This window comes from Eleutherodactylus coqui, chromosome 9 (genome assembly GCF_035609145.1).
Source record: "Eleutherodactylus coqui strain aEleCoq1 chromosome 9, aEleCoq1.hap1, whole genome shotgun sequence".
In the NCBI taxonomy this organism is placed as follows: domain Eukaryota; kingdom Metazoa; phylum Chordata; class Amphibia; order Anura; family Eleutherodactylidae; genus Eleutherodactylus; species Eleutherodactylus coqui.
Window position 1 is genome coordinate 77727480 of NC_089845.1, and position 15457 is coordinate 77742936.

Genomic DNA, 15457 nt, shown 5'->3' on the forward strand with positions numbered 1-15457 from the left:
TTAATTCATTTTTTAAATCTTTCTTTTTTTACACTGTTTGTGTCCCTCTGAGGGACTTTAACCACTGTCCTGATGATCGCTGGTATAAGGCATGGCAGAGCTACTGCTCTCCCATGCCTTATCGCTCATACAGCGATCTCAGGCATAGGCAATACAGGACGCCAGTGTCTGGCGTCCTGTTGCCATGGTGACAGGCCGGGCTCTCGCGATGACATCGCGAGTTCTGGCCGGAGACACAGAGGGAGCCGCGCTCCCTCTGTGAACTCTTTCCCTGCCGCGATCTACTTAGATCGCGGCAGGGAAGGGGTTAAAAGTGGCGGGCGCATCTCCGATGTCCCCCCGCTGCTGCAGCGAGACGCCGGCTGTGACTGACAGCCGGCTCCCGCTGCGGGATAGCGCTGGATCATATGTGATCCCGCGCTATCTCCAGGACGTAAGTTTACGCCCTGTTGCGGGAAGTACCCCGCTCCCAGGACGTAAACTTACGCCCTGCAGCGGGAAGGGGTTAAAATCACATGACTCATTGACCATTTTTCTTGAAAGGCTGACTGTTTTATTATTTTTGTTTAGAGAAGCATAAAGTCTTACAATTTCATTTAGGCTCCTTCTTATTTCCTTATTTTGTGGTTTGACTGTTACAACTTTGTATGTTAGGGCTCAGTCACACGGGCGCATTGGCCCCCTTACACCTGCACCGATGCGCCTGTGTGACTGCAGGAAGGAGACAGACTTACCTGAAGACGGCCGTCTCTCTGCAGCGCCGGAGGAAAGAACATTTGACCGGCAATGAAGCCGGTCACATGTTCTTTTCTCCGGCGCTGCAGAGAGACAGCCGTCTGCAGGTACGTCCGTCTGCTGGTGTCAGTCACACGGGCGCATCGGCGCCGGTGTCTGGGTGCCGATGCGCTCATGTAACTGAGGTCTCAATCAAGCTAAGGGCTTTCTCACACGACCATTTCCCATGTGTGTATCAATTCATTGCGTACTGCTGCATGCCGACAAATCCCTATACATTATCACTAGAGATGAGCGAACGCGTTCGTCCGAGCTTGATATTCGTGCGAATATTAGGGTGTTCGGGATGTTCGTTATTCGTGACGAACACCATGCGGTGTTCTGGTTACTTTCACTTCCTTCCCTGAGACGTTAGCGCGCTTTTCTGGCCAATTGAAAGACAGGGAAGGCATTACAACTTCCCCCTGCAACGTTTAAGCCCTATACCACCCCCCTGCTGTGAGTGGCTGGCGAGATCAGGTGTTCGCCTAATATAAAAGTCGGCCCCTCCCGCGGCTCGCCTCAGATGCGGTGTGAGTTAGATGAGGGACAGTGCTGTTTATACCGGAGCTGCTGTAGGGAAAGAATTGGTAGTTAGTGTAGGCTTCAAGACCCCCCAAAGGTCCTTATTAGGGCCACTGATAGCTGTGTGTTGGCTGCTGTTAGCAGTGGGATTTTTTTTTTTTTCTCAAAATCGCCTCTGCAGACCGTTGCACCTGGCATTAGGGACAGAAGTGCTGCATAGGCAGGGAGAGTGTTAGGAGTGAGTGTAGCCTTCAAGAACCTCAACGGTCCTTTCTAGGGCCATATTTATCCGTGTGCAGTACTGTCCAGGCTGCTGTTGGCTGTGCTGCATTTTTTTTGGGCTTCTCAAAATCGCCTCTGCAGAGCATTGCACCCTCCATTGATACTGCAGGGAAAGAATTGTATAGGCAGGGCCACAACACAGTTATTATTCATAGAATATACGCAGTGCTGCCTGTTGGTGGGAAAAAACTGAAAACAAATCTATTTGTCCAGCCTGTGTCCGTCCTTACGCCTGTGTAGACGTGTGAGCTGCGTGAAAAACATTGCTAAATCATACGCAGCCAGCTACGCTTTACTGCTGGGTTCGCCATTTGCTTTCCTTAATTGGGAAAAAAAAATACCTGCTCTCCAAGAGTTATAATAACTCTGCTACCCTCACGTTCTGTGACACATAAGCAGGGACACAGCGCAGTTATTAAACTTCGCAGGTTCATTGAATATACGCAGTGCTGCCTGTTGGTGGGAAAAAACTGAAAACAAATCTATTTGTCCAGCCTGTGTCCGTCCTTACGCCTGTGTAGACGTGTGAGCTGCGTGAAAAACATTGCTAAATCATACGCACCCAGCTACGCTTTACTGCTGGGTTCGCCATTTGCTTTCCTTAATTGGGAAAAAAAATACCTGCTCTCCAAGAGTTATAATAACTCTGCTACCCTCACGTTCTGTGACACATAAGCAGGGACACAGCGCAGTTATTAAACTTCGCAGGTTCATTGAATATACGCAGTGCTGCCTGTTGGTGGGAAAAAACTGAAAACAAATCTATTTGTCCAGCCTGTGTCCGTCCTTACGCCTGTGTAGACGTGTGAGCTGCGTGAAAAACATTGCTAAATCATACGCACCCAGCTACGCTTTACTGCTGGGTTCGCCATTTGCTTTCCTTAATTGGGAAAAAAAAATACCTGCTCTCCAAGAGTTATAATAACTCTGCTACCCTCACGTTCTGTGACACATAAGCAGGGACACAGCGCAGTTATTAAACTTCTCAGGTTCATTGAATATACGCAGTGCTGCCTTTTGGTGGGAAAAAACTGAAAACAAATCTATTTGTCCAGCCTGTGTCCGTCCTTACGCCTGTGTAGACGTGTGAGCTGCGTGAAAAACATTGCTAAATCATACGCACCCAGCTACGCTTTACTGCTGGGTTCGCCATTTGCTTTCCTTAATTGGGAAAAAAAATACCTGCTCTCCAAGAGTTATAATAACTCTGCTACCCTCACGTTCTGTGACACATAAGCAGGGACACAGCACAGTTATTAAACTTAGATAATTCATTCACTAGAGGCAGTGGGGCCTTTCGTTTTCCAAAAAGGGCAAAAATTATATTTGGCCTGCAGTCTTGCGCCAATTTATTTCCTGCCTGGGAAATCTAATCACTGGTAATACAGCATGCTGAGGGGTAGGGGTAAGCCTAGAGGACGTGGACGTGGACGTGGCCGAGGACGCGGAGGGCCAAGTGAGGGTGTGGGCACAGGCCAAGCTCCTGATCCAGGTGTGTCGCAGCTGTCTGCTGCGCGATTAGGAGAGAGGCACGTTTCTGGCGTCCCCACATTCATCGCCCAATTAATGGGTCCACGCGGGAGACGGTTATTAGAAAATGAGCAGTGTGAGCAGGTCCTGTCCTGGATGGCAGAAAGTGCTTCGAGCAACCTATCGTCTACCCGCAGTTCTGCGCCGTCCACTGCTGCCAATCCGAATCCTCTGTCTGCTGCTCCTCCTTCCTCCCAGCCTCCTCAGTCCACTACAATGACACCTGCTCAGGAGCGGGAACACTCCCAGGAACTGTTCTCGGGCCCCTGCTTAGATTGGGCAGCAGCGGTTCCTCTCCCACCAGAGGAGTTTATCGTCACTGATGCCCAACCATTCGAAAGTTCCCGGGGTCCGGGGGAAGAGGCTGGGGACTTCCGCCAACTGTCTCAACAACTTTCTGTGGGTGAGGAGGACGATGACGATCAGACACAGTTGTCTTGCAGTGAGGTAGTAGTAAGGGCAGTAAGTCCCAGGGAGCAGCGCACAGAGGATTCGGAGGAAGAGCAGCAGGACGATGAGGTGACTGACCCCACCTGGTGTGCAACGCTTACTCAGGAGGACAGGTCTTCAGAGGGGGAGTCAAGGGCATCAGCAGGGCAGGTTGCAAGAGGCAGTGCGGTGGCCAGGGGTAGAGGCAGGGCCAGACCGAATAATCCACCAAGTGTTTCCCAAAGCGCCCCCTCGCGCCATGCCACCCTGCGTAGGCCGAGGTGCTCTAAGGTCTGGCAGTTTTTCACAGAGACGCCTGACGACCGACGAACAGTGGTGTGCAACCTTTGTCGCGCAAAGCTCAGCCGGGGAGCCAACACCAACAGCCTCACCACCACCACCATGCGCAGACATATGATGGCCAAGCACCCCGCAAGGTGGGACAAAGGCCGTTCACCGTCTCCGGTTTGCACCCCTGCCTCTCCCCCTGTGCCCCAACCTGCCACTGAGATGCAACCCCCCTCTCAGGACACAGGCACTACCGCCTCATGGCCTGCACCCACACCCTCATCTCCGCTGTCCTCGGCCCCATCCAGCAGTGTAGTTCAGCGCACCGTTCAGCCGTCGCTTGCGCAAGTGTTCGAGCGCAAGCGCAAGTACGCCGCCACGCACCCGCACGCTCAAACGTTAACCGTCCGCATCGCAAAATTCATCAGCCTTGAGATGCTGCCGTATAGGGTTGTGGAAACGGAGTCCTTCAAAAGTATCATGGAGGCGGCGGCCCCGCGCTACTCAGTTCCCAGTCGCCACTACTTTTCCCGATGTGCCGTCCCAGCCCTGCACGACCACGTCTCCCGCAACATTGTGCGCGCCCTCACCAACGCGGTTACTGCCACGGTCCACTTAACTACGGACACGTGGACAAGCACAGGCGGGCAGGGCCACTACATCTCCCTGACGGCACATTGGGTGAATTTAGTGGAGGCTGGGACAGAGTCAGAGCCTGGGACCGCTCACGTCCTACCCACCCCCAGAATTGCGGGCCCCAGCTCGGTGCTGGTATCTGCGGAGGTGTATGCTTCCTCCACTAAAGCACCCTCCTCCTCCTCCTCCTCCTCTGTCTCACAATCAAGATGTGTTAGCAGCAGCATGTCGCCAGCAGTCGGTGTCGCGCGGTGTGGCAGCACAGCGGTGGGCAAGCGTCAGCAGGCCGTGCTGAAACTACTCAGCTTAGGCGATAAGAGGCACACGGCCCACGAACTGCTGCAGGGTCTGACACAGCAGACCGACCGCTGGCTTGCGCCGCTGAGCCTCCAACCGGGCATGGTCGTGTGTGACAACGGCCGTAACCTGGTGGCGGCTCTGCAGCTCGGCAGCCTCACGCACGTGCCATGCCTGGCCCACGTCTTTAATTTGGTGGTTCAGCGCTTTCTGAAAAGCTACCCACGCTTGTCAGACCTGCTCGTAAAGGCGCGCCGGCTCTGCGCACATTTCCGCAAGTCCCACACGGACGCTGCCACCCTGCGCACCCTGCAACATCACTTTAAGCTGCCAGTGCACCGACTGCTGTGCGACGTGCCCACACGGTGGAACTCTACGCTCCACATGTTGGCCAGGCTCTATGAACAACGGAGAGCTATAGTCGAATACCAACTCCAACATGGGCGGCGCAGTGGGAGTCAGCCTCCTCAATTCCTTTCAGAAGAGTGGGCCTGGTTGGCAGACATCTGCCATGTCCTTGGTAATTTTGAGGAGTCTACCCAGGTGGTGAGCGGCGATGCTACAATCATTAGCGTCACCATTCCTCTGCTATGCATCTTGAGAAATTCCCTGCAAACCATAAAGGCAGCTGCTTTGCGCTCGGAAACGGGGGCAGGGGAAGACAGTATGCCGCTGGATAGTCAGGGCACCCTCCTGTCTATTTCTCAGCGCGTACAGGAGGAGGAGGAGGAGCATGAGGAGGATGAGGAGGAGGGGGAAGAGACAGCTTGGGCCGCTGCTGACGGTACACCGGCTGATTGCCTGTCATCCTTTCAGCGTGTATGGCCTGAGGAGGAGGAGGAGGAGGAGGAGGATCCTGAAAGTGATCTTCCTAGTGAGGACAGCCATGTGTTGCGTACTGGTACCCTGGCACACATGGCTGACTTCATGTTAGGATGCCTTTCTCGTGACCCTCGCGTTGCACGCATTCTGGCCACGACGGATTACTGGGTGTACACACTGCTCGATCCACGGTATAAGGAGAACCTGCCCACTCTGATTCCCGAAGAGGAAAGGGGTTCGAGAGTGTTGCTATACCACAGGACCCTTGCGGACAAGCTGATGGTAAAATTCCCAGCCGACAGCGCTAGTGGCAGAAGGCGCAGTACCGAGGGCAAGGTAGCAGGGGATGTGCGTAGATCGAGCAGCATGTACATCCCAGGCAGTGCAACAGTCTTTAAGGGCCTGGCCAGCTTTATGGCTCCCCACCAAGACTGTGTCACCGCTCCCCTGTCACGGCTGAGTCGGCGGGAGCACTGTAAAAGGATGGTGAGGGAGTACGTAGCGGATCGCACGACCATCCTTGGTGACGCCTCTGCCCCCTACAACTACTGGGTGTCGAAGCTGGACATGTGGCCTGAACTAGCGCTGTATGCCCTGGAGGTGCTTGCTTGTCCTGCGGCTAGCGTCCTGTCGGAGAGGGTGTTTAGTGCGGCTGGGGGAATCATCACAGATAAGCGTAGCCGCTTGTCAACCGACAGTGCTGACAGGCTAACACTCATCAAGATGAACAAAGGCTGGATTTCCCCAGACTTCTGTTCTCCACCAGCGGACAGCAGCGATACGTAAGCAATACGTAGGCTGCACCCGCGGATGGAAGCTACGTTCTCTCTCACCATCCAAAACGGGGACATTTCTGCTTCATCAATCTGTGTCTAATATTCCTCCTCCTCCTCCTCCTGCTCCTCCTCCTGAAACCTCACGTAATCACGCTGAACGGGCAATTTTTCTTAGGGCCACAAGGCTCACTCAAATAATTTTTCAGAACAATTTTTATAAGTTTCAATGCGCTTAAAAGCATTGGAACTTTAACTTGAACCAATTTTTCGTTACACTGGGCTGCCTCCAGGCCTAGTTACCACTTAAGCCACATTAACCAAAGCGATTAATGGGTTTCACCTGCCCTCTTGGCTGGCCATGGCCAATTTTTGGGATGTACATTAGTACTGTTGATACAGCAATTTTTGTGGGCCCTCGCCTACAGTGTAATCAAATTAATTTTTAGCCCACCTGCATTACAGCTGACGTTACCTCAGCTGTGTTGGGCAATGCAATGGGATATTTTTATGTACCGCCGGTGGGTTCCAGGGAGCCACCCATGCTGTAGGTGCACACTGAGTTTTTAATACATCTGTACACTTCTAAAGAACCCGTCTGACTGGGGCATGCAGTGTGGGCCGAAGCCCACCTGTATTACGCACGACATTACTACCTCAGCTGTGTTGGGCAATGCAATGGGATATTTTTATGTACCGCCGGTGGGTTCCAGGGAGCCACCCATGCTGTAGGTGCACACTGAGTTTTTAATACATCTGTACACTTCTAAAGAACCCGTCTGACTGGGGCATGCAGTGTGGGCCGAAGCCCACCTGTATTACGCACGACATTACTACCTCAGCTGTGTTGGGCAATGCAATGGGATATTTCTATGTAACGCCGGTGGCTTCCTGGCACCCACCCAGGCAGTGGGTCCACAGGGAGTTTAACCTACATGTGTCCACTTGTAAAGAACCCCAGTCTGACTGGGGCATGCAGTGTGGGCCGAAACCCACCTGCATTAACCCTTTCCAGTCCACTGTGTGACCTTTGAAGACATTAGGGTTTAAGGCTGTACAGCTCCGTTGTTGGTAGACGTCCGTCGGGGTTCTCTTACTGTATATTGCCAGCCTCTCTGCTGTCGGAGCCTATCCTACGTGTCAGCTCATGCAGTACTGGCTTTAGCCAGCATATAGCGCCGTTGTATAACAGCAGAAAAAGAGTAAGCCCCCTAGGAAAACCATATACAAATTGGATTGGAAAGGGTTAAGCACAACATTACTACCTCAGCTGTGTTGGGCAATGCAATGGGATATTTCTATGTACCGCCGGTGGCTTCCTGGCACCCACCCATGCTGTAGGTGCACACGGACTTTTTACTACATCTGTACACTTATAAAGAACCCCAGTCAGACTGGGGCATGCAGTGTGGGCCGAAGCCCACCTGCATTAAGCACGACATTACTACCTCAGCTGTGTTGGGCAATGCAATGGGATATTTCTGTGTACCGCCGGTGGGTTCCAGGGAGCCACCCATGCTGTGGGTCGACAGGGACTTCACAATAGGGAGTTGTACCTGCCTGTGTCTATGAATTAAAAAGCCCGGTCTGACTGGGGCATGCAGACACCTTGACAGAATGAATAGTGTGTGGCACATAGGTTCCCCATTGCTATGCCCACGTGTGCAGCTCCTGATGGCGGTGGCACAGGATTCTATTTCTCATTGCTTCTGTACAGCATTGTGGGCTATCGCTCCGCCACTTTTAAAGAGGGTCGCTGCCTAGCCGTGCCAACCTCTGCAGTGTGTGCCTGCGGTTCCTCCTCATGGCAGACGCAATTCTAAATAGACATGAGCGTGGTGTGGCATGAGGGCAGCTGAAGGCTGCCCAGGGACACTTTGGTGTGCGCTGTGGGGGGGGAGGGGGGGCGGTTGGGCAGCATGTAACCCAGGAGAAGTGTCAGTGGAGTGTCATGCAGGCAGTGATTGTGCTTTGTTGGAGGTAGTGTGGTGCTTAGCAAAGGTATGCCATGCTAATGAGCGCTTTTCAGAAGTAAAAGTTGTTGGGAGGGGGGGGCCCACTCTTGCCGCTATTGTGGCTTAATAGTGGGACCTGTGAACTTAGGATGCAGCCCAACATGTAGCCCCTCGCCTGCCCTATCCGTCACTGTGTCATTCCCATCACTTTCCTGAATTGCCCAGATTTTCACACATGAAAACCTTAGCGAGCATCGGCGAAATACAAAAATGTTCTGGTCGCCCATTGACTTCAATGGGGTTCGTTGTTCGAAACGAACCCTCGAGCATCACGGGAAGTTCGTTACGAATAACGAACACCCGAACATTTTGGTGTTCGCTCATCTCTAATTATCACATAACATAGACCAAGATAGTGCATGCCACATTCTTTCCATGCTCTGTGTGTGAGAGGCATGGTTTAAAGTGATATAAGTTTGTGACCGCATATTACGTGCGTAAAACCTGTGTGTAGAATACGCTCATGTGAAAGCCCTAAAGCCATGTTCACATGGCGGATTATGCTGGCGGATTTTCCTCTTGAAATCCATTCGTAAAACTGGGGCAGAAATTTGTGGCTATTCTGCAGTGGTTTTTGTTGCAGACCCACCCGTGGATTTAGCCACGTTCGGAATTTCTGAAGAGTTTATACGTTGATCGACTTGAAGAAGTGTCACCCAACTTCTTCATGTGGATGCGTACAGAGACACTTCGGAAATTCCACAGTGGACCTTGATTTATAGGGAAGCTGCCTTTCAATAGGTGGTGAAGCATTGTACCATCTCCCAATTACATACTACATTTTGTAGCAGAGCATTGCCTACTTAGCGCTCTCCCCAAGGAGAAACAGTACACATTCTGACCTTTTTCTACTCTGTCACATATAGAATGACTCTATGATAGAAAAAAGACGTTGCAGGTCATAAGACTACTTGAGGGCTGCTAATTGTCTACCACTAACATAAATTCAAGTAAGGCTCAGTTCACACGGGACGGATTTGCCATGGAAATCCCTTGCGGAATTTCTGTGCAGCAAATCCGCCCGCGGCTGCTGATCCCAGGATTAGCCAGCCATGTGGACGAGATGTTGCAAAAATCTCATCCACATGGGGCGGCAAAGCGGGGCAGAGTGGAATTGACAGCTGCAGCATGTCAATTCTTTTTTTTTTCCATTGCGGCCTCACTCCCCTCAATGAGGAGAGAAAGCTGCAATGGAATGCCGGCAACCAGCGAAATGCCACGGGTTTTAAAGCTGCGGTTCTCCCGCGGAAATCTCGCGGCTTTTTGGTGCGGTCAAGTCATGAGATTACCGTCCTGTGGGAACCCAGCCTAAAAAATGCTTTGTATTTTAACCTATAGTTCAATAACTCGCCAAACAAGTGTATAGCTGACAACACTGTACTGTACATTTGACAATCACACTAATATGTTTACTCAACTAAGATCCACCAGCCTAAATGTGGAAAAACAGTAACACAAATATGAGCAACAGAACAAGGACTGCACACATTTACTTAACTTAGACTTCACAAAAATAAACCCACAAAAGGACCAATTTAGAAAGTAATTGTTGCCTTGAATCATAGAGAGCATTCAGACAACAGTCTATTAAAAAGCACATACAGAATACTGTATAACAGTTCCACAATTATTACTGATGATATCAGGAATATATGTGCTAGAAGAACCGTGTTATTAATTCAGGACCGTTTATAAAAACGATTTTAATCTGTTTCATTCATTCAGTGAACAATTTGCCAATTACTGTAACTTAACCACAATGTCTTAGAAAAGATTTGTAAATATTAGGTGTAGGAACGGACGCATATGGAGAGGCTTTCTCAAAGTATAATGTATATGTCTCACAAGTTGCCAGGAGAAAGCATTTTTCGAAACAACAACGGAGAAAGGACATTTTACTGAAACCTCTAGAGGCTCTTAATTACCCACATAGCATATCTCTACCTGGAAATTACAGTATAAAAGACTGTAAGCTGCATAGAAACCAAGTGGAAATCTTATAGTGAAAAAGCTGAATCTGCGGCATTTTCTGACAGCATTGCTTTTTATAGGAAGGATAGTATAATGCTAATTTTATTTGAGTTGCTGATAGAAAGTGTTGCATCATATTGTAATTACAGATTAGTATGTACAGATATGTCTCTTTCCTTTAGCCGTACACAAGGGATATTTGGTCCACAGTCTCCTGCCTATGTCTATGACTTCCCATCTAGATTATTAAACAAGAACAATTAACAAGTTAATTACCATAATAGAGATTATAAAAACTTGTAGACAAAGACTGTGCGTTTTATTGTGTCCTCATTGTCATGTTGACTTCTATTTCCTTCTTACTGTCAATCAAGTCTGATGTCTCCCATTGATAGTGAGCGTCAGGGACCGCCAACCTAATACATTCACAATGTCAGGGGCCGAATCTAAAAAGAGACTGCACTCTGGCCCATGTATTTGTATCTTTATTTCTGGTGTATTTTAGTCTATACTAATGTCTAGTCTGCTGTAGGGCACATTGATTAACCATATGCACAATGCACATCAGCTTTTAAAAGTGCAGTGAAAAGTGGGTGTAGCGTGCTGCTGGGCCAGGATTTAGAGAAAGTCACAAAATTTGTCACAATCTCACTCCAGTAGGTAGGTGGCATAAAATCTGACTCCACATCTCTAGATGCTGTTAAGGGCTTAGTCAGACATTTGTATATCGGAAGGGTTTTCACGCCCAGCCGATATACGCTGTCCTTCCCACTCACTGGCTCTCTGCTTCTCTTCTCCCCTTCGAGTGGTTTGTAATGGTAGTGGACAGGGGAGGAGCTAAGCTCCCTCCCCACCCCTTATCCATAGCCAGTAATGGGAGTGGGTGGGACAGAATGGAGCTTAGCTCTGCCCCCACACCGCCCCCTCCCATTGCAAACGCAGGGCTGGAGGAGAGAGGCAGAGAGACGGTGAGTGGGAGGGAAGGGGGGATTACTTAAATGGAAGCGTATATCAGCCGACTGTGAAAACGCCAGCCGATATACGCTCGTGGAAATAAGCCCTAAGGATGTGAAAACCTTTCAGCAGTCATCTCACTATACTCACAGGCAGAATTACAATAGTGTAGGTACTTTTAGACAGAGCGATTATTATTCAAATGAGCGAAAGTGACGAATAATGATTCAGTCTTACCATGAGTCAATGACTAAAGGATGAACGATTATTATTCGTTTTTCATTCATCCTTGATTTCATGGGGGCCTTTAACCCTTTCCAATCCACTGTCTGACGTCTGAAGACATTCTGACTGAAAGTTGTACAGCTCCGATGTCGGAAGACATCCGGCAGGGTATTCTTACTGTATATTACTGTCCGCTCTGTTGTTGGGGGGCCTCTCCAGCATGTCACATACCACAGTACTGGCTCTAACCAGCAGATGGTGCCATTGTATAATGGCAGAAAGAGAAAACACCCTAGGAAAACCCTGAATCCAAAATTGGATTGCAAAGGGTTAAAACATCATTGACTAATTCAATTATTGTTTGGTTTAAATACTGATCGTTCTCATTTGAATGAGCAAACAATGTATCTGCCTGTCTAAATAGGCTGCAAGAGAGCAAACGAGCTAGCAGTGATGTCACTCACTCATTTGCTGAGAATCGGCTCATCTAAAAGGACCATAATTCTATTAACAGATAACATAGGATCCACTATTCACAACTGGTGATAAGCTGTGACTATCTACTCACCCTCCCTACAAAATGACCTCTGCACAGGTCATAAACATGTCTAGAACTGTTTTCCAATGGGTCAGCTCGTGTTCATTGTGTGAATAGCCCATGAGGCTGCTGTAAAGCATATCTCTAAATTCTCTTAATGCTGTTAAATGTGGCTCAGGAAAGATATCAGCCCCCATAGCCATGTACAGACAACAGAATAAATAATTCTACAATTAGAAAAATGGAAAATGTTTCACTATCTAGTTTTAATTAATACAAAAAAAATTGTTGATATAGTTTCTTTAAAAGAGAAGCATGTCTTCCGGTTTTTTATCCTCGTCCAACTGATGAGTCTGAAGAAGTCCACATATCTTAGACACAAAAAGAGCTATAGACGTCCGTGAAAGACTGATGTTTTCAGACAAGCAGAAAATCTATTTTTACAGTTTGCCTGTCCGACGAAGGCTTTAAAGCATCGAAGGTACTTGGTAGATTAAACCAACTATCAGTGATGCATATAATGTGGAGGAAATGTCTCCTCTTTTCCCTATCAAGGTTCGTTCCACAAGGTCCACATTCACGTCATGGAGTAGAGAATGTTCGAGTTGCACTACAGAACATCTGTAATGCTGCATCTTAGACCTTGCATATACATTTGTCAAGCACTAGAAGTTTGACATTCAGGCAACTAAGAGTTTGGCATTGGAGTTCTCAGTGCTGTCTTGGAAGATTAGTCCCACCCTTTTTTTGCTATTCAAATTCCATCTGTGTTGCCGGAGGACAACAAGGAAAGTCAAAATTTGCTTACCTGTAATTTTACTTTCCTTGGGTCCAAAGGTAGCACGAATATCCTCAGCCAAAAACCTGTTGCATTTAAAGAAGGTTCAGGCTATTCTTTTTTGCACATTGTTTTTCTGTCTCCATGGGTTCTTATATTCTGTTATGGTAATTAGCTTATTAATTGTTCTCATTTACTAATCCAGGTGGGCGGGCCTATGGAGGAGACTGTGGGCAAAATAAGTCTTCTGTGCTGCCTTTGGACTTGAGAAAGAAAAATTACAGGTAAAACAAATTTTTACTATCTATCTATCTATCTATCTACCTCATATCTATCTAATTACCAGGAAGTAGCATAACAAATAGTCTCATGCTCACCTTTTTCCCGCTCCCGCTCGCTATGACCCGATGTGCCTCTGGGTCCCCCACTCTGGTGTTTGTTTACTGACTGCAGCACCGCCCAGTTTATGGGATGTCATAGGCACTGCAGCCAATAACAGAGCTCGGCATCTCTGATCTCTGTTATTGGCTGCAGCACCTGTGACGCCCCGTAAATGTGACATCAGAGGGAAGACCCGGACTAGCTGCAGGACACAGCGGAAGCAGGGAGAGGTGAGTATAAGCCTATTTGATATGTTACTGCATGGTGATTATATTTTGCACAGCACCTAAGACTTGGACAACCCCTTTAATAATGGTGTGAGCTGAAATGTGTAGGGATGTTGTGATCCATGTTACATGTACTTAAATATGGCTAAATTGTTATATCCTCATCTCAAAAATGTGTGGATTGATATTTGGGTATCATAGTGCTAAAACCAGTCTGGGAAACCAAGATAAGGGATGTAGAGCAACATTTCAAGCAAACTGTACAAATTTGCAAGTACTTAACATTCAGAGATTAGCTTCTAGCTGACGAAATGTAATTCAGGTAGATTTATTACTGTCTTATTGAAATGTGGGCTTCAACCTCTGACTTACATATTTTCTGTTTAATTTTACAGATCCCCCGTATCATCCCACACTTACAGATTCCCTTAATAGTGAACATTTCCAGCCAGCTCTTTATTTCATTTTTACTCAGTCACAAAGGCTTATCAAAGAGAACTAGAGCATGAAAAATGATTTTTCCTACATTATGGATGGAGTCTAGTACATGGTGAAATGTAATATTTCCATTTCCTGTAAAGTTGTCATGTTATGTTGCTCTCTCGCCTTGATAGTTTACTATGAATTGGAAGAAAATATACGGTGTGTTACATATTCAGTTTAATCCTTATAAATCTCAAGTGGACTCATGTAGAGGTGTGAATAACCTAATATCTCATGGAAGGGTGCAGGATTATACTTGGGACATACCATATATTTATATGTACCCTGTTTTCCTGAAAATAAGACCTGCCCTAAAATAAGCCCTAGCCTGTTTTTTCAGGATTTTGGGGGAGGCTTGAAATATAAGCCCTACCCCGAAAATAATCCCTAGCTGCATTACATTAAAAAAAGTAGGAATTTGTTACCTAGCAGGCTCAGTCCAGGTCCGTCCTGCTGCTCTCCACAGCTCTGGCATGGTTCCCACAGTCCTCGATGAACCAGTCACAGCCATTGCGTTGTGGAGGAATTATGCATTGGTTGAGCCGCGGCATAATAAATCCCGCATTATGTCTGATTCTGCCTCGGCTCAGCCAATTCAGAAATCCCGACTCCACAACACAATGGCTGTGATTGGTTCAACGAGAGCTGCATTGATTGGCTGAGCAGTGTCCTAAGAACCAATCACATTCATTGCTTTGTGGAGGCAGAATTTATGAATCCCATAACCAGGAAGTGATCTTGTATGGGCGGCCAAAGACTGTGGGAACTGTGTCGGAGCTGTGGAGAGCAGCGGGAGGGACCTGGACCGAGCCTGCTAGGTAAGTAAAGTAAGACATTCCCCAAAAATGACACCTAGTGCCTCTTTTGGGGCAAAAATTAATGAGACAGTGTCTTATTTTGGGGGAAAACACGGTATGTGGGGTTAGAAAAAAAACCTACAGTGGATTTTGTTATGTTTTAAAATTCAGACAAAGATGAATCTTTTCAGATTTTTTTCCACCTTAAATGCGACCCGTTATCTGTGCAATTCCATTGAAGAACAAACTGAAATATTTTAGGGTTGAAAAATAAAAATAAGTAAAATAATGAGGTTGCATAAGTGTGAACACTAGAGATGAGCGAACGTACTCGGATAGGCACTACTCGTCCGAGTAATGTGCCTTATCCGAGTACCTCCCCGCTCGTGCAGCAAGGTTCGGGAGCTGCCGCTGCTGACAGGTGAGTCGCAGCGGGGAGCGGGGCAGAGCGGGCGGGAGAGAAGGAGAGAAAGATCTCCCCTCCGTTCCTCCCCGCTCTCCCCTGCAGCTCCCCACTCCGTGCCGGCACCCGAACCTTTCAGCACGAGCGGGGAGGTACTCGGATAAGGCACATTACTCGGACGAGTAGTGCCTATCCGAGTACGTTCGCTCATCTCTAGTACTCACCTCCCTTCAGCTGCCGGGGCACAGCCGCGTCTTCTCCTGCTGTCCCCTGCACTGTGTTGCTGAACTGCTAAGAGCTATCTGCCATTGGCTAAGGCACATTACTCA

General features: G+C 48.3%; 1 long non-coding RNA gene across 1 annotated transcript in view; it reads left to right on the forward strand.

Moving 5' to 3' along the window:
• Window positions 1-13943, forward strand: part of LOC136578796 (uncharacterized) — a 93988-nt gene extending 80045 nt beyond the window's left edge. The window contains exons 2-3 of the long non-coding RNA XR_010786661.1: window positions 13043-13121; window positions 13841-13943. This is a non-coding gene — a long non-coding RNA (uncharacterized lncRNA). The remainder of the gene's footprint in view (window positions 1-13042; window positions 13122-13840) is intronic.
• The last annotated feature ends 1514 nt before the right edge of the window (window positions 13944-15457 follow it).